General features: G+C 49.5%; 1 long non-coding RNA gene across 4 annotated transcripts; it reads left to right on the top strand.

Annotated features, from left to right (window-relative positions):
* The first annotated feature begins 1,580 nt into the window (after positions 1 to 1,580).
* On the top strand, positions 1,581 to 20,109 carry LOC141418467 (uncharacterized). Of its 4 annotated transcripts, none has more exons than XR_012443101.1 (3): positions 1,581 to 2,564; positions 2,991 to 6,400; positions 18,863 to 20,109. It is a non-coding gene; the product is annotated as an uncharacterized lncRNA (long non-coding RNA). The 4 variants fall into 4 exon arrangements; XR_012443103.1 differs by lacking the exon at positions 18,863 to 20,109 and having other exon boundaries at positions 2,991 to 4,923; positions 5,952 to 7,973; XR_012443102.1 differs by lacking the exon at positions 18,863 to 20,109 and having other exon boundaries at positions 2,991 to 6,119; positions 6,193 to 7,973.
* The last annotated feature ends 282 nt before the right edge of the window (positions 20,110 to 20,391 follow it).

Genomic DNA, 20,391 nt, shown 5'->3' with positions numbered 1-20,391 from the left:
TTCTACAAGAAAATTATATACCTATATCTAGACAGGTAGTTAGATAGATGATAGATAGATAGGTAGGTAGATGATAGGTATGGACAGAGACAAATGATAAGTGGATAGATAATTGATAGATGATAGATGATAAAGAGGTAGCTGATAGAGGATGGATGGATAGGGTAATAGATAAGTAGATAGATCCAAAGTTCACTGGCAGAAGGAAGTGCTGCAGCTATAATTGTCCCAGTTCTTGGCTTGGAAATTGAATCACTTCTTTTAGGTATATGTGGAGTGTCTAGTATATATGGCGGATATATTAGGTACTGGTGACAGAGCAGTGAATTCTATAATTTGTGAGAAGATGACAGTGCTGTGGGAAAATTAAGAAATATTACTGGGATTAGGACTGTGAGGGGCGACACTGGCTTAGGGTTTGACCAGGAGAGGTAGCAGATTTCTGAAGTGGGGATAAGGTGTGGGTACCCAGAGGAAGTGTTCCAGAAGAGACAACACGAGCTCCCCAAGGTGACGGTATGGTGGCGGGGAGGTCGCCACAGAACCTAGGGACCTCATTGCTAAGAGGTCAGAGACTACAGACGACCAGACCAACAGCTGCATGGGAGATAGAGAGGTTGGGAAGTGGAGTGCCACAGTGGCCAAGAGAAGCCACCATGCCACCATGGGAGGCTGCTGAGGACAGCGGATGAGAGGAAAGGCAGAAGTGATCCCAGGTCATCTCTGGTGACCTGGACAAACCTGAGCAGAAGGGACAGGGCAGGAGCAGGAGCCTGCTGGCGAGCGTGGGGCAGGAGTCCACGCAGCAAAACAAGGGCTCAGGGTGAGTCTGCCAGAGCTGAGGGGACAGCTCCCTGCCTCCTGTCACTAAGGCCATCCGCTAGCTTTCTTGGGGCTCCACTGCCCCAAGAGGCCAGTGTCTAAGCATCCTTGGACCTTGGCTTTGCCTTCCCATGTCACGTCAGCATGTGATGAGCTTTTCCTCAGGCTGGGGGAGTGTGCCGTCAGAAGCACAAGCACTGCACGTGAAGCTATGATGCAGACGTGAAGTTTACCAGTCGTTGGTAGCACTTCCTTCTCACTTAGTTCTTACAAAATGATGTCCAGCCCAGTGCTGGTGGCTCACACCTGTCATCCTAGCTACTTGGGAGGCTGAAATTGGGAGGATCACAGTTTGAGGCCAGGCTGGGCAACTAGTTACCAAGATCCCATCTCCAAATAACCAGGCATGGCTCAAGTGTAGAGCACCTGCTTTGCAAGTGTGAAGCCCTGAGGTCAAACCCCAGTCCCACTAAAAGAAAAAAAAATACATATAAACCCCTAAGAAGAGATGGAAGAGAAGTAACTTCATAGTGAAATGGCTATCTGAGACAAGTGGAATTAGGACCCGGGATCCATACTTGCCGGCACAGACCCGAGGGCGCTCTCTCTAACTGAAATAATGCAGTCACCAGAAGGCAAGCAGTGTTTGATTCGCTTAAGGAGGGACCTACAGTTGTGAGACTCAGGGAGAGGAAGTAGAAAGATGTCTGCCGGGGGTGGGGTGGGGTGTGGGGACCCAGAGTTTTATCAGTCTTCTTGAGAGGCAGGCGATTCTGTGTCCCCAAGGGAAAATAAGGGGATTGGAGAAAGGGAGCCTGGAAGCCACCAACGCGCCCAGGTGCACCAGGTAGAAACATCCAGACATCAGCTGGGATGCAGGTGTGACGCTGGTGACCTGTGCTGTGAGGGCGCTGAGAGGACAAGCGGTGGCCACTTTCCACAGGACAGATGAACTAGGGGAGGGGGGCCAGGACCCGGGAAAGGTGGACAGACGTACAGATCCCCACTTGGCATCATGATTGTGGGGTGTGAGCTGTGGCTGGGCACCCAGGCCGTCTGTCTGTCCTCAGATGGTTGATCCTCTGGCCAGTGTTCCCTCCCGGTGCACACGAACGTGTCAGAGGCCAGGAGGGGCCCCGGGAGAGTGACAAGCTGACTTTCTTTGCCTTTGTTTCTTTGAACATTTGACGGCCCTGCCCTGTTTCTGTTTGTTTTTTGTGACTCATCTATTCATCCACCGAGGACTACACTTGGGGAATTGTTCTCAGGTCTACACAGATAACATTCTGTTAACAAAGATGGATCTGTGGACAACCACTTTGTCCTAGTGCCCCCAAACACGATGGAAGCTTACAGAGCCCTGGGCTTGACCCAGGAGCTGAGGACAGGAAGCTGTCAGTGTGGAGTGCAGGGAGGACAGCTGGGGACTCTGATCACACACGGGTGGCTCTCTTGTCTTCCCACCTCCTCTGTGTGTGCCTCAGCTGGCCTCCACAGCCTTTTCATTGTCTCTACCGCTTCTTGTGCTGCTTTTCCATTTGCGTTCCTGCAACTTTAAACACAGCCGGCCAGCACGCCAAGGATGCTGATGTCAGGAAACATCTGGCAGAGGGCCCGCCCAGAACAACTCATGCACACAGTAACTGGAGAGTTAGTTCAGCACGAAAGATGGCTGCCCAGCCAACTCACAGACGCCGTGTGCAAAGCCCTGTCATACTCCAGGCATTGACACCACTGAGCAAGTAAGTAGAACACCAGCTGCCAGAGAAACTGGGCCACCTTCTGTGCACCCTCATCATGGGCTTCTCTCTTTCTCTCTCTCTCTCTCTCTCTCTCTCTCTCTCTCTCTCTCTCTCTTCTCTCTTCTCTCTTCTCTCTCTCTCTCTCTCTCTCTCTCTCTCTCTCTCTCTCTCTCTCTCTCTCTCTCTCTCTCTCTCTCTGTCTCTTCCTCTCTCCCTCCCTCTCTCTCTCTCTCTCTCTCTGATCAACCCCAGGGCTTTGTGCATGCCAGGCTCCCACTCTACCCCAGCCCTGAGACTTTGCATTTCTTAAAAGATTTTCTAGAATTCCTGCCACTAACGGAGACATTCTCTCCTGAAAACATCATCAACTCGTGTTTAATTTCATCCTGACATTAAGCTGATGTCCCCTCTGTCCTCTCCAAACAGGTAGATATAAAACAGAGCTCCCATACACCCAAATCTTCTGTCTCTCAGACCTCAGGGAGAGCAGAGGCAGTTCCCACACTGTCGCTGGAATTTTGAAGTTGAACATCTTTCTTTAAAGCGTACCAGGTAAAAGATTGGGTTTTAGAGTTTGAATTCTGACTTCTCTTTACCAACTACATGCAGCCTTGGGTAAATCACTTAATTACCATCCCTGAGCCATAAATCGTGGTAGCTATTTCTGCCTGTTTGGACTGCGGTAGGGGCTGCACACGGAGTCTGTGTTGGAGGTGGCTAGTGAGATGGCTGGCCATGTTAGCTATCATAGTGTGTGTCAAAATCCAAGGACTGAGAAGAAATCCCTGTGATCACCCTAAAACATCGAGCAGCTCCCTTCCATTCCCGGCCTAGATCTGGGATTAGGATTTCTCCCCAGGCATCCCCGGGACTCACTTTATTTTGTAGAAAGTGAAAATGGCTTCTTTTGTCATGCACGTATCCTGCTGTTCCAGCCTGCATGGTCCTGTCTTTATGCCTGCTGGGTTCCTTTCTCATTGCTATGAGGAAAGCAGTTTAAAGGTGGGAAAGTTGATTTGGCTCAGTTTGCATGCCTGTCTCTGTTGATCCTGGATGTGGGGACAGCATCATGGTGGGGAGAGCGTGGCGTGTCCACCTTGCTGCACTTCGAGGAAGGTTTCATCTGGCACCTGTCATTAACCCTGTCCTTACTCAGTTATTATTTGTCACGGCTCCTCCCATCCTTAGCTCTGCTCTGTCTTTCTGGGACGCCTATTAGAATAGCGGCCCTGTAGATAGCCCTCTCACTGCATTTCCTTTCCTTGTGTCTTTTGGCTTTATTTTCTTGGAGAGTTCTTCAACTTTACACCTAAGCCTCCTGTTAAGTTTCTATTTTTTTATTTTATTTTTTGGCAGTACGGAAGTTGGAACTTGTGCTTGCTAGCAGGCACTCTACCACTTGAGCCATGCCCCCCGGCCCTTTTTTTCTTTTCGTTTTTGGCTTTTCTTTTTTGGTGCTGGAGATCACCCTCTTAATTTTTAAAAGTCACTTCATTTTTATTTTAATGGCAGCTTAGAGTTAAACACATCTGTTTAACCAGTCATCTTTAATCAGTATGAATTAAAAAGATAAGTTTAATGTAACGATTGATTCTGAGAAATTAGGTTTTTGTGCTAGAAACCCAAACCCAAGAACACTGATGAAATCAGCTAGCGTATCTGACTAGTTTTGCAAATGGGTTCGCTCGCTCGTGCAACGTTGGTTTTTACTCCTTTGGCAGTCGTCACTGCCACGTGGTAAATGTGTCTGTTTGTTGGTGAAACCCTCTTGGGGTGTTCGTCACCTTTCATGTGGCTGCAGATGTAGACACGTGCCTCACATGGGCTCTGAACCCCGGGCTCCCCTGTCACACACCCCTGCCCAGCACCACTCCCAGGCTGGTCACTCTGCCCGCAGGTGGCAGCTCTAGAGTGACTGGAGTCCCCAGCGGGAAGACATTTATTTATGCTTGGCCTTTGTTTTGGCAGGAGGGTTTACTTTCCACCTCCTTCTGTAGGAGATGATGCAGGTAGACTTGGATTAGATGGATTGGGGCAAGGTCCACAGCAAATGTTAACTAAAACCGTCCATGTTCTTAACTCGCATTTTGTGTTCTGAAGCAAGGACTCCTGCCACTCACAGCCTCCTGACACAGCTGCTTTCAGGACAGACAACTCAGGCAGCTATTGGAGTGACCTCAGCCATGAGGGCTGGGGCCAGGCCCACAGCAAGGCAGAGCCAAGTCTGGAAGCCCAAGACGTGAGGTTGGCCAGCCTGGTGAACCACACCGGAATGAAAGTTCCTTAAATGATTGATTTCCACCTCTGCAGACCAGGGAAGATCCATCATTCCATCAGGATCCAAGATGCTTGTCATTTTGTAGGTGGTAAAATCTGAATGTGTCTGATACTAATTGCTTGGCCTCAAGAGCAAAGTCAAGAAAAGTCACTATTAGGAGGCAAGTGCCATAGCTCACGCCTGTAATCCTAGTCCTTTGGGAGGCAGAGATAAGGAGGATCAGAATTCATAGACAGCCCCGGGAAATACTTTGCAAGACCCTGCCTCAAAAAAACCCATCACAAAAATACAGGGCTGCTGGAGTGGCTCAAGTGGTAGAGCACCTGCCTAGCAAGTGCAAGGCCTGAGTTCAGACCCAGTACTGCCAAGAAAAGAAAAGCCACTTTTGGAAAATGGAAGCACCCGCTATTCAGTCTATATACATGGTCTCATTGCTCTTAAGACAACCAGTTTTCATATGAAAAAGGTGAGGCTGGAAGAAGGTAAGTAACTTGAGGCCCCAAAGTTAGTAAAAAATAAAATAGAATAAAAAACTGGAATTTAAAAGGAATTTTTCCTTTTTGGGTTTTTTTTCCTAAGACCCAGGCTTTTGGCATTAAGTCAGCCATGCAAGACCATGTCTATGTGGCTTGTGTGTTCTTTGTACCATTTGAATGTAGGGAGTATTTCATCCATGCCAAGAAGAAAAGCATATGTTTACTACTTTTTCTAAAGAGGAGGACAGCTCGATTGGGGTCATGGTTTCAGTCCATCCCAGCAGGGCTTGGGGATCTGAGCAGCTCACACCATGGTGGCCAGGAAGCAGAGAGGCAGAGCCCTGCAATTACTGGTTTGCCCCCTTTCATTCCATCTGGGCCCAAGCCTATGGGATGGTGCCGCCCACATTCAGATGGGTCTTCCCCCTTAGTCTCTGGAAACCCCTCACAGGCACCCCCTCCCCGAGAGGAGCCGTCCTGACCTAACTTCTCAATCCAGTCGAGTTGACAGTCAAGATTGATCACCAGTTTGATGTCCAAATGCTTCTCGAGGCCATCACACTGCACTCCCCGCCCCTAAGGGACTCGTGTCCGTCTCGTAACTGCCACATGCATTCTTTGGTCCACCTCCAGGACTCTGCAGACGCTTAGTGGTTCCACCAGTGCTCAAAAGTCCAGGTTCAGTGTCTCCCGAGACTCACGGCAAACGCTGCTCCAGGTCCCGCTCACGGTTCTGGGGACTGGGAGCTGCTGGCATGGGGCGGGGGCCTCTCGCCTCATGGTAAACGGCGGGGGTCACAGGTAAGGCAGAGCGAGTGTGCGTGTGTCTGGTCTTGCTGGTACCCGGCAGACACCCGCAAATCTTCCATCACAGGTGCGCAGGTGACAAGTTCCGAGAACAAGCGTTCGGCGGCGGTGCTGCATCCCTGGGATGGCTTTCTGCAGAAACTGTCCTTGCTCAGGAAAGACCCTGCAGAGTTGAGTCCTGTGACCAGGATTTTTAGGTGGCCGTGGAGACTGGGTGGTGGCCATGGACCTCAGCTCCTTCCCTGACGTTCCGCAGACCTCCACCAATAAAAAGCGTACGTGCTCTGGCCCATTCTCGCCCCGCTTTGTGGAGGGGCTGGTATCGAACCCACTCTAGTACTGAGCTGCACCCAGGCCCTCCTCTCCCAGCCCTGCAGAGTGGAGTGTGGCAGACAGGGCGTGTGGCTGGTTTAGAGGAACAGCTCGCCTGGCCATGCCCTAGGGCAAATTACACAATCTGTCTAGAGCTCTTTCCCTGCTCATAAATCAGGACGAGTAACAGCTCCCAGGCATCCTCACCGTCAGCACGGGAAGCTATGCTGCGGAAAGGCTTGGGGACCCCCAAAGGCTTGTGTGATGGACCACTAAGCAGCGTTAAGAAGGTGGAAAAGGCCACCGCCTGTGGCTCACGCCTGTAATCCCAGCTACTCAGGAGACAGAGATCAGTAGGATCGTGGGTCGAAGCCAGCCCAGACAAATAACCTCTCGAAACCCTATCTCAAAAAACCCTTCATAAAATAGGGCTGCTGGAGTGGCTCAAGTGGTAGAATGCCTGCCTAGCAAGTAAAAAAAAAACAAACAAAAGGTAGGAACAGTTCATTTTTATTTACTTTTTTTTGTGAAGGATTTTTGAGATGGGGCCTCTCAAAGTATTTGCCTGGGCTGGCTTGGAACCTCAATCCTCCTGATCAGCCTCCTGAGTAGCTGGGATTACAGGTGTGAGCCACTGGTGCTCAGCCCCATCCTGTTTTCTGGTTCACCCATCTCCAGGCCAGTTGAGCCTATGGTCACAAATGGCTCCCAGACATCCAGGCATCCCCTGTAGAGAGACACAGGCAGCACTTCCCCACGTGTACCTAGGACAAATGAAGACATCTGTCCCATGCTCTTAGCCAACTCCTCATTGCCCATTTGAAAAATGACTCAGACACAGCATCGGCTTGTGGTGACTGGGTTAGCCTGGGCCTGCACCGCACCCCGAGCAAGGGAAACCCCAATAAAACTAACAAGAAAGAAAAGGGATGGTCATTGTAGCTTCTGCAGCCCTCCAGGAGGGTGTGACAGTGCCAGCCTAACTCTTGAGAGAGACCCAGGACAGCAAAGGAAAGCACAAACGCTAGACATGCTCTCGGAACTTCGATTTCAGTTATGCTCAAAAGCAACCCCTCAACACCCAGGAGGTGTGGTTAGCTGAATAGAAAGACTCTGGCCTGAGGGCCACACCTGTCACATAGTCGAGTCCTCACTCCTGGTCTCATTCACCTGTGGCAGAGAGATCCCCTGCACCCTGTGCTCTTTGGGGTACAAGAGCGATTTCCCCACCTTCTCTACCAGGTGATGTCCCATAATTTCCCACTGCTGTCACCCATCCTTCAAACTGCATTTCGGCTATTTATTTGAATTGCTTGAATTCATTGATTTTGGGCATCCCAGCAGACTGTGTCTGGTTTGACAAAGATGTCTGCCTTTTCCAGTTAATTTTTGTGGAAAATGCTTCCTGCAAGGCACCAGTGGTTCACGCCTGTAATCCCAGCTACTCAGGAGGCAGAGATCAGGAGGATTGCAGTTCAAAGCCAGCCAGGGCAAGTGGTCCATGAGACCCTATCTTGAAAAACCCATCACAGAAAAGGGCTGGTGGAGTGGTCCAAGGTGAAGACCCTGAGTTCAAACCCCAGTACCACAAAAAAAAAAAAAAAAAAAAAGATTTGAATGAACTAAGTCAGCAGCTTCTGACAAAAGTGTTATTTTACGTGTGTTAGGGAAAAGCATTTTTAAAAAGTGTAACGCCAGACGCATATTGACACGAGCGTTTTTGCTCTGCCAGTTCTTTTTTTCTGTGGGGTGAGACTGGGATTTGAGCTTGGTATTTTGCCAGTTCTCGAGTCTGGGATGAACACATCGAAGGCACAGAGATGGCTACATGGCCACTTGAGGGATCTTCGTAGAGCGGCTCAGTGACACCCTGTTCGCCACAGTGAGCGAAGGCGTCCTAGCACCGGGGGTCAAATCGCTCTGCCAGTCGGGCTGCGTCCAACAGAACCTTTTCCATAAAATTGAATGGAGCTGGTAACTGATGGCTTGCCGGAGCAAATTTCTGGCGATCGATTATAAAATTCGTTGTTAGAAAATGATCAATAACTTTCTGATAAATACTTAAGATCAGTTATATTCAAATAATTTGGTTAAAATGACCTTTACCAAAACCTTACATCTCCACCCTATTTCTTTTTCTTTTTGATGATTCTGGGTTTGAACTCAAGGCCCTGTCTTGCTGTAAGTTTCATCCACCACACTCAGCTTGGTGGATGTTGAGTTGGGGTCTCTCAGACTTTTCTCCTGCCTGGCCTCCAACTTCAATCGTCCCCATCTCTGCCTTCCATGTAGCTGGGATTACAGGAGTGAGCCACCACGCCCTGCCTTTATGTGATGATTTCTTGGAGCTAACATTCATAAAAATGGCACTGGGCACCAGTGGCTCACGCCTGCATCCTAGGCACTCAAGAGGCAGAGATCAGGAGGATCGCTGTACAAAGCCAGCCCCAGCAAATAGTCCACAGGACCCTATCTCAAAAATATAACACAAATAAGAATTCCAACTATTATCATAAATTATTTTTGCTGCTGGTGGAGTGGCTCAAGCGGTAGAGCACCTGCCTTGCAAGTGTGGAGCCCTGAGTTCAAACGCCAGTACCGCCAAAAAAGAAAAAGTGGTGACAATGGAAGTGGAGATAAAACCGAAGCCGTACATTGGAACATGTGACCGACTGACCAGAAAGTGATGTCACCCATTTCATTAGGAACCACACAGCAATAGACTCTCCTGTTTATTTATCTTAAATTTTCATGTGTTTGTGCTATTTCAGTACATTTTACACTAAAAATGGTTGTAATAATGAAAACATTTCCTGACACTAGAAGCTGAGAGCTGCCTTCCAAACTGTTCTCCCCTTGGGTGCCCTGCCTGGCTCCGTCCCCCAGCTCCCCTGCTGTGACATGTGGCCTCAGTGTGGGTGGAAGTGCTGGGGCCACGTCTGGACCTGCGGCCCTGAACTCTTCTGTGGACCTTCCTTATTGCTTGTCCTTCTACCAGGCGGGAATCTCAGAGGAAGAGCTGGAAAAGGCCCGCAGAGGGCCAGACGCTCACTGTGCCAGGGGACGGCAGAGCCAGGGGACGGCAGAGCCAGGGGACCGCAGAGCCCTGTCCCCGGGGCTTGTCGGCACCTATCCCAGGACTGTCTGCACAGAGCAGGCGTTGGTCATGGGAGGCACTGCACGCTTGGGCCAGCGGTGGCTCCAGCTCAGCCTGACCCAGCACAGGAAATAGTGCGGACACTGAAGACAGGAAGAGGCTCGTGGTGCAAGAGACCAGGAGGGTGGACGGAGATGGAGATGGACGGGAATGGCCAAAGGGATGGGAGGAATGGCCTTCCGGGTTCTGTCACAGCTGACAACTGTCAGTGTCCCCAACCTGCTTGGACTGGGTTTCCCAGAGGAAGAGAAACTTTCTGTGGAAAGAGGATGAGGACATAGCTCGGGGGTAGAGCGTTTGACTGCGGAGGATGGGGAAATACACCAGAGAAACCCTAAAACATTAGCCAGCCATGACAGCGGCCAGCTGCTTTTGCCAAAATTGGAAAGCCACCAAGACTGGGCCACCGCAATGCCAGGAGTAAAGGTGGGCGTTGGCCAGAGCGTCTCAGACCCTGTGTTGTTTAGGAACCAGGCTGCAACGGCCAGGATGGAGAGGCTGGGAGTGTGCGAGAGTCTCTGTGACGTTCTCTGCTGTGGACGGGGGCACCCTACCTCGTCCGCTCTCCAGGCTTCAACAGGCCTGAATTTCCACTCTGTGTCCCCGAGATCCCGAGCGTTTGGGACGGGGATGATGTCATACCTCTCTGTGGTAAGGAACTACTAATTTAACGAAGAAATCCAAAGCTGTATTCAGTTCTCCCTCACTGACTACACACACGTACTTTGAACGTTTTGTCAAGGTAGAAAGCGCACAGCTAATGAGTTTGCAGCGTGATCGGTGCTCACAGGTGAACATACATACCCACGACCCTAGTATCCAGGCCGGTGCTCGTGGCTCACGTCTATAATCCTAGCTACTCAGGAGGCAGAGATCAGGAGGATTGCACTTTGAGGCCATTCCCAGGCAAATAGTTCAAGAGACCCGACCTTGAAAATACCCAACACGTAAAGGGCTGGTGGAGTGGCTCAAGTGGTAGAGCACCTGCCTAGGAAGTGTGAGCAAGGCCCTGAGTTCAAATCCCAGAACTGCCCGAAACAAACTAACAAGACTGGTACCCAGATTGAGAAGTGAGACTTCCAGTGTCTATGAGTGTCCCCTCCATCCCTCTCTTCTAGCCACTACTCTATTGCCAAGAGTCACCGCCATCTTGACTTCAAACCACGCAGCTTGTTTTCCTGTTTTTGTAATTTACATAAATGTCATCACACAGTAATCGCTCAGCATTACACATGCAAGGTTTATTCACACTGCTTGTAGCGTCCGTCCTTCTCACTAGCTGTATTGACCATCATCAATTATTCAATCAACTCTCTTTTTTTTTTCCTTTTTGAGACAGGATCTCACTGTGTAGCCCAGGCTGGCCTTGAACTTGTCATTCTCCTGCCTCAGCCTCCCAAGTGCTGGCATTGTAAGTGTTTACCACCACACTCGGCGCAACCTCCTCTCGAAGGGTATTTGGATCTTCCCATGTTGGAACTTTTATTCCCGTGCGCCTGAGTACTCCAGTGTGTTTTGGGTGATTATATGCGAATATTCCTGTTGGGTTTATACCTACAGATGGAAATTTATGGCTCTAAATGTCTTTTCAGTAAAATTGTCTTCCAAATGACTTCTCTGTGACATTTAACGGTAGCACTTAAAGTATTCCCTCTTTGGGTCTAGACGCAGTCCTTCACCTGGGTGTGCTATTGACATCCTCAACCAGAATAGGGCAGAAAGAAGAGAGGTGGCCCCAGGAGAAAGGCGTGGTCTCTTGCTGTGTCCCCAGGCCCGGGCAGTGGCTTGATGAAGAAGGGAAACACCAAGGCTGGCTTGTGGATCGGTTGGCTCAGTAACAGAGGCAAGTCAAGAGTGGATGGCGGCTCAGACACGTCCGATGGGAAGAGCCACAAGGAGGCAACCGCGTGTTCCCTTGGAGGGTGATGATGGCTCAAGATGAAAAAACAGACATTTCCTGTGTATTTTGGAAGAGAAAGCGCTGAAAGACTGGAGACAGAGGAATGGGAGTGGTCAGAAGGTCCGAAGACCTTTGTGTTACATGTTAGCACCCACCCCAAAGTGCTCGCCATTGAAGAGGAGTAAATGACCATGCTGACAAAATGGCCTTGGTCAGTTGGTGTCAGTCAACCACCCGGGGATTGACGTGACAGGCACAGGAAGGGGGACAGAGACAGGCCCAGCACAAGCCCGGTAGCAAAGACTCCCGCATCTCAAAGCTCACCTAACTCCTGCTATGTGGGTGCTTACAGCAGAACCTGACCCTCTGACATGACTCTTTCTAGAACACTCCAACTGACTGACATGACAGGTCTCTTCCATCCTGCTTGTCTGGGTGTGGGTTTGCCTTTCTTGCTCACAGCCTCACTCAGCACCACTGTAAGGCCGGGATCCTTCACAAAATGTCATCTGGTGAGGGGGACCCACCTCGAAACAAAGGAGGTGCACAGATGAGCCCTGGCCTTGGGGTCCTCTGCTAACCCTTCCAGAATTAGCTGAGCTGTAGATCGAGGTGGAGCACCACTTGCGGGGACATTCTGCAGGGATGGGGTTGCCTTCAGGGTGCGGTTCACACACTCACCCAGGGACGGTAAAATGACACTGTGTCATTATCAGGAAGAACTGTGGACCCCACACCAAAGCGGGGATGTGTTAGAGAACCTCGGCGCCCATTCTCAGTTTTGAGATCTACAGGGTCAGAGGTCCAGGTCCCCAGGGAATGTTCTCTTCTTAGGGGAACTATCAAGTATCTTGAGTGTCACTTGGGCACATTTGGCTCCTGTGTCCAGCACCCAGCAGGCACGCAGAGCCGTCGTTGTCCTGCTGGGATCGGCCGAGGGAGGAGCCAAGGCTGCCGGTGAACTGTAACTGTGAGTGGACACAGGCGGCTGTCCCTGTGTGCGAAGGGTACAGTCACATGGTCTCAGGCTCCTGAAGGTGGCCAGCAGGTTGGCCACCTGCACCTACAGAGGTGACAGCATTGGGTGTGGAAAACTGAGAGCAGCTGGGGACTTCAAGGCCGACTGTAACAAGGACTCTGCTTTGTGTCCTGAATGTCCTTCTCCTAAATTTCCCCTCAGGGGGCGAGGTCACGGGAACCTTGGAAGAATTTTGCCCCTAAAATGAATGCAGTGTGCGTGGCCTGTGGCAAAAGCCACACATGACTGCTGAGGCTCTCCTCTGTAGAGGGGAATCCGCCATCAGGCTTACTGCACTGGGCACCCAAAGGCCACGTCTCCTGGTCTGCCCATGGCTACACCCAGCAGAGTGCAAGAGCTGAGCCCCTACCACCCATTCTGGGACACTTGTAATGGGTGCTGTCCTTGGAGCTCCCCATGGGCCTGGCTGGGACCTCTTCCCTCTCATGAATGAACAGTGGGCACACTGAGGACTAGCCAGCAGACACCCCCTATAAGCACGGACATGGCCGCTGGCCCAGGGGCTGTGAGCGAGCTCTCCTGAGGAGGTGAGAGATGCTTCAGTGTCTTCTGGATGGGCGGCCGAGAAGCAGAGGTCGACCTTGGCTCTCAGAAGGGCGAGTTCGAGGTTAAAGTGTTCGCGGACTACTTTTCTGTTTTCTTCCCTTCCCCTCTCGTCGGAGGCTAGTAACGGGGAGTTGTTTCTCAATTTTAAAACAACAGAACTGGAAGTTTGAAAATGACATTTTCAGAAGAATGGTATTTCTGATTCGAGTGGGGCCCTGGAGTTCAGACGAGTCTATGGTCACAGAAAGACAGAGCGCTCTTGTTCCCGGCCTGGCGGCGGGTGAGGGGCTGAGCAGGGATTTTCTTGGTGGGATCTTGGGGAGGCCCCTTGCGGGAACACACTGCTTCCTGGGGTGCTTATTTCCTCTCCACGAGGCGGACACGAGAGCTTGGGCTCTGCTCATAGGCCTTGGCGATTTTGGGTAAGAAGGCCAGGTCTCTTGTGAGGTGACAGCTTGCTCTGGAGACTGTGCAGTGACTCGTTGGGGAGGATTCAGTGTGAGGGTGACAGCCACCGCACGGCAAAACGAACTGAGGCTTCTCGGTGGTCTCTCTGTGGGGCGTTCAAACACTAACAAAAAAGTTTTGAAACCCAGGGGACGGTTTTTGGTGAGTGTCAGAGCGAGATTTTGGGGAGGAACCGAGGTAGCTATTTTCCTAGGGACCTCAGAGAGTTGGTGACTACTTATTTTGTCTAAGAATGTGATCTGTCACTTCTAATTTAAGACCTTGGGTTGTGATGTTGAGCAGTGAGATGTCAGCTCTTGGCACTTCAGTGACCCAGGCGAGGGGTGATGGAAGAGAACAGCTCTCATCTGACGATGTATTTATTTTTTGAGGTGCTGGGCTGGCTTTGAACCACGATCCTCCTGATCTCTTCCTCCTGAGTAGCTAGGATTACAATCAGTGTATCACTCTGACGATGTATTTAAAACACCAGACAGTGAAATTTGTCCTTCCTTGTTGAAAGGTACAAATCATCATATTTAATTGGAAAAAAGGAAATCTGTGCGCTAGCAAGAGGAGTGGGTCATTAAAAATCTAGAGGCCTTGCCAGGTGTGGGAATCAAACCTATAATCCCAGCCACTCTGGAGGTGGAGATCAGAAATCTGGAGAATCACATTTCAAGGCCAGCCTGGGCAAAAAGTTCATGAGACCGCATCTCAACCAATAAAGCTGAGCTCAGTGGTGCTCACCGTCATCCTGGCTATGCCAGAAGCATAACTGGGAGGACTGCAATCCAGGACAGCCTGGGCTAAACATGAGGTTCTATTTCCAAAATTCCTAAAGCAAAAAGGGCTGAGGGCATGGCTCAAATGGTCGGCCACCTGCCTATGGCCTGAGGACTTAAGTTCAAACCCCTGTACCATCAAATAAATGAATACATTTTAAAAAGTCTTGCGAGCCATTAACCAGCCCTGTTTTTCAATGCCAAGTAGCCAGACTGAATCGTCAACATCTATAACATGAGCTCCTCCCTGTGCAGTCCGTACCAGGGAACCAGGGAAGGGTCTTTTTTTTGCAGTGTATTTGAACTCAGGGCCTCGTGTTTGCGAGGCGGGTGCTCTACCACTTGAGCCACTCCACCAGCCCTTTTTGTATTGGGTTTTTCAAGATAGGGTGTCGTGAACTTTTTGCCCTGGGCTGGCTTCAAACCATGATCTTCTGATCTTTGCCTCCTGAGTAGCTGGGATTACAGGTGTGAGCCACCGGTGCTCGGTCAGGGAAGATTCTTAATGGACATTTTTTTAGACAGTAGTTACAGAACTTTTTTAGCTGGCCATGGTGGCACATGCCTCCGGCTACTGAGGAGGCCGAGGCAGGAGGATTGCTGGACCCAGGAGGTGGAGGAAAGCCTAAGCAATAAAACAAGACTTCATCTCAAAAACAAAGCAGCAAAAACCCGCTGAAAGGTAAAACGAAAATACGACTTTTCAAGTAAGGCGATACTCCAGGATCTTCTCATTCGGTTTTTCTTTGCCATTTTATCAGGATGTCGTAATTCCGTTTTCAAGTCTCTTCAGAATCTGCTCCTTCCTGCAAAGCAGGAAGTGGCACAGGCACGAGGAGACACACAGAGTGACCTGTGAATTTCCTTGGCCTGGAGCCTTTTCAAAAAGCTGGGCGATGATGACTGGGTAGATCAAGTGCAATGTGGTCTTGTCATGCAGCCCCTCAGCCCTCTGGCTGTCGAGAGAATTCTGCACCACTTCCAAGTCTACCAGGACGGTGCAGAGAATTCTGCACCACTTCCAAGTCTACCAAGGACAGGCTGAAATTTAGGGGTTCTGAGGGATTTGGAGCTGGGTACCTCGTCATCACTGGAAATACATATTTTTTCTATAGCAAAACACACTCTGAGTTCCAAATGATCAACTCACCAAAGCCCTCAGGATCCAATGCTGAAACAACAGGGCCCTTCCACACTTGGTGATGACGAGAGTCACAGGGACCCTTCAGTCCACACAAGTTGCATTTCAAGTGAGAGGGAGGAGCTGTGTGTGGTCCGAGGAGGGAGCAGTGAAGGCCTGGTTCAGTTCAGAAGTTTTAGAGAAACAGATTTGAAAGTCTGAGAGGTGATGAGGGTTCGAGTCCCAGCTCTCATTACAAGTTGACGGCCTCTGGCAAAACACATAGTTTTCTTTCTTTCTCGGCACTGGGGTTTGAACTCGGGGCCTCACGAGCTAAGCAGGTGCTCTTTCCTCTTGAGGCGCTCCTTTAGCCCTAAGATACAAAGTTTTCTGGAGCTTGGTGTTCTCATCTGTGAAACAGCTGCGGGTAGTGGGCCGCCCTGCCCATTCCCACGGGCTCACTGTGGGATGCGCGAGTGACTCGGAAAAATCCAATATTCACAGTCACGACTGCTGGGAGAGCTGAGCCGCTAACAACTCGTGAGCACCGTGACTGGTAGGGACGCCGTCAGCCACAGCGTCAAATCAGGATTCTTTATGGGCTGACGTGGTGTGGGAACGAATCTACTTCTCATCTAAGATTACCGGGAAATACATATTTTTAAAGGAAAATGCCATTTTTAAGCATGTGTGACAGGTTGTGTCAGCTCTCTAGTGGAGATAAATGGAAGTCCTTCACCCTCCACCCCATTGGGCTTTGTAGGTCTTTTCATTGGCTTCAAACCACAAATTTATCTTCCCCCCACCTTGTTCTGCAGTGCTGAGGATCGAACTCAGGGCCTCATACTTGCTAGGCAGGTGCTGTTCCACTGAGCCATAACCCCAGTCCATTTCACTCCAGTTGTTTTGATTGAGGTCTGATGAACTGTTTGCCCAGGCTGGCCTTGAACCGTGATCCTCCTGATCCCAGCCTCCCAAGAAGCCAGGATTACAGGCGTGAGCTTCCAGCACCTGGCTCCCCAGTCACTCCACAGAGTGACCTTTCTTGACCAGGCCTGAGAAGAAGTCTAAATAGAGTTTGGACAATGCCGAGCAGAGAGGTAATAGTAGGCCTGGCTCTTGTCGACAGGAAAAATAAGACCAGGGAAGAGAGGTGGCCTGAATAGCTGGTGTAACCAGACCTGGGCTTGCTTGGGAGGAACCGAGTGGCATCATCAAACCATGAATGTCCTATTGGTTGGCAGACTCTTCTGGGCTCAGCGTGAAATGTGACATCTGGCCTTGCACACGGTTCACACCAAAAATATGGTATTTCCCAGCTACTCAGGAGGCTGAGGCAACCCGGTCAACACAGCAAGCCCAGTCTTCTAAAAACAATTGTTGAATGGCTGATAATATTGGGTACCTTTGATATTCTCCCAAATACTGCTAAGTAATTCTCTAATCACACTGAGAACGTCACTAATAGCGAGGTTGGAGGTTTTGAGAGTGATAATTCTGTTTATTATCAGACATATTTAGGCAGATCCAAGGATATAGACAGAAACATTTATGCTCTGTTCTTACAAAGATAGCTGATTTTGGTATTATTTTAGCATCTTACTTTTCACTCGTTTTCCAACATTTTTGGGCAAAATTCCAACTAGGGTGTTTACAGATGTTTGGTTCTTTTTTTTTTTTTTTTTTTGCAGTATGGGGTTTGAACTCAGGGCCTACACCTTGAGCCACTCCAACAGCCCTTTTTTGTGATGGGATTTTTTTCGAGCTAGGATCTCACAAACTATTTCCCTGGGCTGACCTTGAACGTTGATCCTCTTGATCTCTGCCTCCTGAGTAGCTAGGGTTACAGGTGTGAGCTGCCAGCAACCTGCAGTTCTGCTTTTTTTTTTTCATAAAATTATCTTTTTCACACTGGATGAGGAGGCATATGCCTGTAATCCCAGCACTCAAGAGGCTGAGATTGGAGGATTGCCAGTTCAAGGCCAACCTGGGCTACACAGGGAGACCCTGACTCAAAAAACAAAAATCTTTTTCAAGTTGTTATATTACCTTCATAAGCAGTTTCAAATAAAAATCTCATGGGATCTATTAGTTTGTTAGATACCCTTGGCCTTCTTTCTCCTGTCCTCTGCTCCCCCGAGAGGAAGAATAACGGAAGTAGCAAAGGGCAGAGAATTCGGTACCAAAGTCAGGCAGAGGAACAGCAGCCAGTCCTCTTCCTCTGGCCCCAGTACCTGCTGAAGCAGCATGGCACGAAGCCGAGGCACTCCTCAAATCTTCAACAGAGGCAAAATCACCTCCCTCATCGTCACACCCCTGAGGTGCTTATCACGATCCCCACCATGAGCCGATGGGGGTGCTCTCCTGTAATCCCAGCACTCAGGAGGCAGATCTTGTGGTCGAGGCCAGTCTGGACCACATAGCCAGTTTCAGGACAGCTAAAGGTACATAGTGAGACCCTGCCTTACAAAAAAGCAAAAACAAAATAGGGGGTTGGAGGCATGGCTCAAATGGCAGAGTGCCTGCCTAGCAAGTGTGAAGCCCTGAGTGCAGACCCCAGTACCACAAGAAACAAGAAGGAACACCAGTGGCTCACACCTGTAATCCTAGCTACTCAAGAGGCAGAGATCAGGAGGATCAAAGTTCGAAGCCGGAATGGGCAAACAGTTTGAAAGACCCTATCTTGAAAAAATCCATCACAAAAAAGGGTTGGAGTGGCTCAAGGTGAAAGTCCTGAGTTCAAACTCCAGTTCAGAAAAAAAAGAAAGAAAAAAACTAGATTCTCACATTTTAGCCTGGGGCTGGTCTTGAATCTCAATCCTCCTACCTACAGCCTCCCAGGTAGCAGAGACCACCGACATGCACCACCATGCTCAACTTTTATTTATTTATTTATTTTGCGGTACTGGGATTTGAACCCAGGGCCTACATCTTGAGCCACTCCACCAGACCATTTCTGTGGTGGGTTTTTTTTGAGATGGGGGGGTCTCATGAACTATTTGCCTGGGCTTGTTTCAAACCTCGATCCTCCTGATCTCTGCCTCCTGAGTAGCTGGGATTACAGGTATGAGACACTGGTGCCCAGACACACCATGCTCAACTTATTATGGGTGTCTTTCTAGCTTTTTATTCATGACTTTCCCGATCTCCACCTCCAGAGTAGCTGGGATTACAGGAGTAAACCAGTATGCCTGGGCAATCACTTTGTTTTGGTTAAAGTATTTGTGTACTTGTGACATACTGGACACTGTGCCAGATCGGTGCTGGGGATATGACAAACTACAGGCACACAAGTGCCATGTTTGATATTTCAAGAGTGGTCAACTCTTACTTGATGTCGAACTAAAAGTCCATCTTATTTGACTGTCTTCTTGACTGTTTATTATTCAAACCCTTATCTACTCAAAGTCCTTGTCTGTTTTGCTCTTTAGTTGTTAGGATGATGCAGCCCTGGCTTTAGGAATTCTCTCCATACTGGTTCAACAAGTCCAGGCAGGTTCTGTTGCAAAGGCTTCTGGGCCATCATCCTCCAACCACTTAGCCACCTCTTCATCAAGCTTCTAACCATTCACCGTGGCCGGAATCAGTCACTCAGATGAAGTCAGCAAAGCCAGGACTGAGGAAAGCAGCAGGAGGCCCTCCTGAGGTAAAAATGGCAGAGGATAGCCATTGGGCAAAGTGACCACAGACTCTGAACACTCCTGCCCGGGGAGCACCTGGGTAGGCATGAGAAAACAGAGGACAGTGAAGTCCTCTTGGACTTGTTCTTCAAGCCACTGCCATCCGGTACAGAGCTGAGTCGACGTGCAGTGACATCACTGGAGTGAACGAAGGGAGACGCAGGAGCAATCCATAAAGAAATGTAGGGTGCTTGTAGCTCTCTGTAGCACCTTACGTCCAGCTGGGGAGGTGACAGATGCTAAGGTTAACATTAAACACAATATAAAGCAGCGTGGCGTTTGATTCTATGTCAGGCAATGAAATAGACTGGAAAATCGCGTAGAGAGAAGGGCGAGTGACAAAGGCTTGGGGATGGAGCTTGGAAGGCAATTTTGAGGGTTCAAAGACAGGCGCAGTGATGCAGTAGTTCAAACACACTCGGGGCTGCGCAGGATGAAGGACACTTTGCTGGGGGGCCATGTAAGGAGAAGGTCAATTGGTCACGAAGGTGGTAATTTGTTGGAAGACCTGGAGCTGGGCCGATAGCTTTGACCTTTATTCCTTCCTTCAGGCAGTTGTCGTAAATCTTCTGAGCCAGAGCGTGACATCATGAAGACAGGAGAGCAGAGAGCAGGGACTGGAGGCAGAGAAACCAGTTAGGAGGCTCCAGGGAACATTCTGAGATAAGGGCCAGGTGTGGGAGAGAGGAAGGATGGATTTGGGAGAAACCAGAAGAGTCACAGCCTTCTCCAACCTGTGGTGTGGACAGACCAGGAGGGAGTGAGGGAGAAACAGCTTGCACAGGAAGTGTGGGTTTGCTGATAGACTTGGTGGAGAGCGCAATGATTTGCATATCGTGGGGAGTGGACTCTCGATGATGCTCTTACACAAACTGGAGTTCCTCCAGGAGATAGGCAGTCCATTTAAACACAGGAGGGCAGAAAAATTCCCAATTTTTTCCCCCATGTCTCCCTTGTATGCACTCCAACAAAATACTTTTACAATTCATCAAGCCAGTTTTCTTAGCTGTAAAATGAGATTATATATGATCTATTTTTGGGGACTCCATGAGACTTAAATAATATCCAATATTCAAGCTTTGTGTTAGAGGTCTAGCACCACTGAGTATGTACCGGGCCTGTGTTCAAGTCCCCAGCACCAAAACTAAATAAGTAAATAAACTTTACATTTTCTTATTTAATCCTTAGAAAGCATATTCTGTACAAAAATTCCTAAACCTTTGGGTGTAGAGCAATACCTGTTTCATCCACTCATGATCCTCCACTCCACCCTGGCTCAC

The sequence above is a fragment of the Castor canadensis genome, chromosome 17 (genome assembly GCF_047511655.1).
Source record: "Castor canadensis chromosome 17, mCasCan1.hap1v2, whole genome shotgun sequence".
NCBI classification, from domain to species: domain Eukaryota; kingdom Metazoa; phylum Chordata; class Mammalia; order Rodentia; family Castoridae; genus Castor; species Castor canadensis.
Note: the sequence above shows the minus strand (reverse complement) of the source record. Positions and strands in the feature narration are given on the sequence as shown.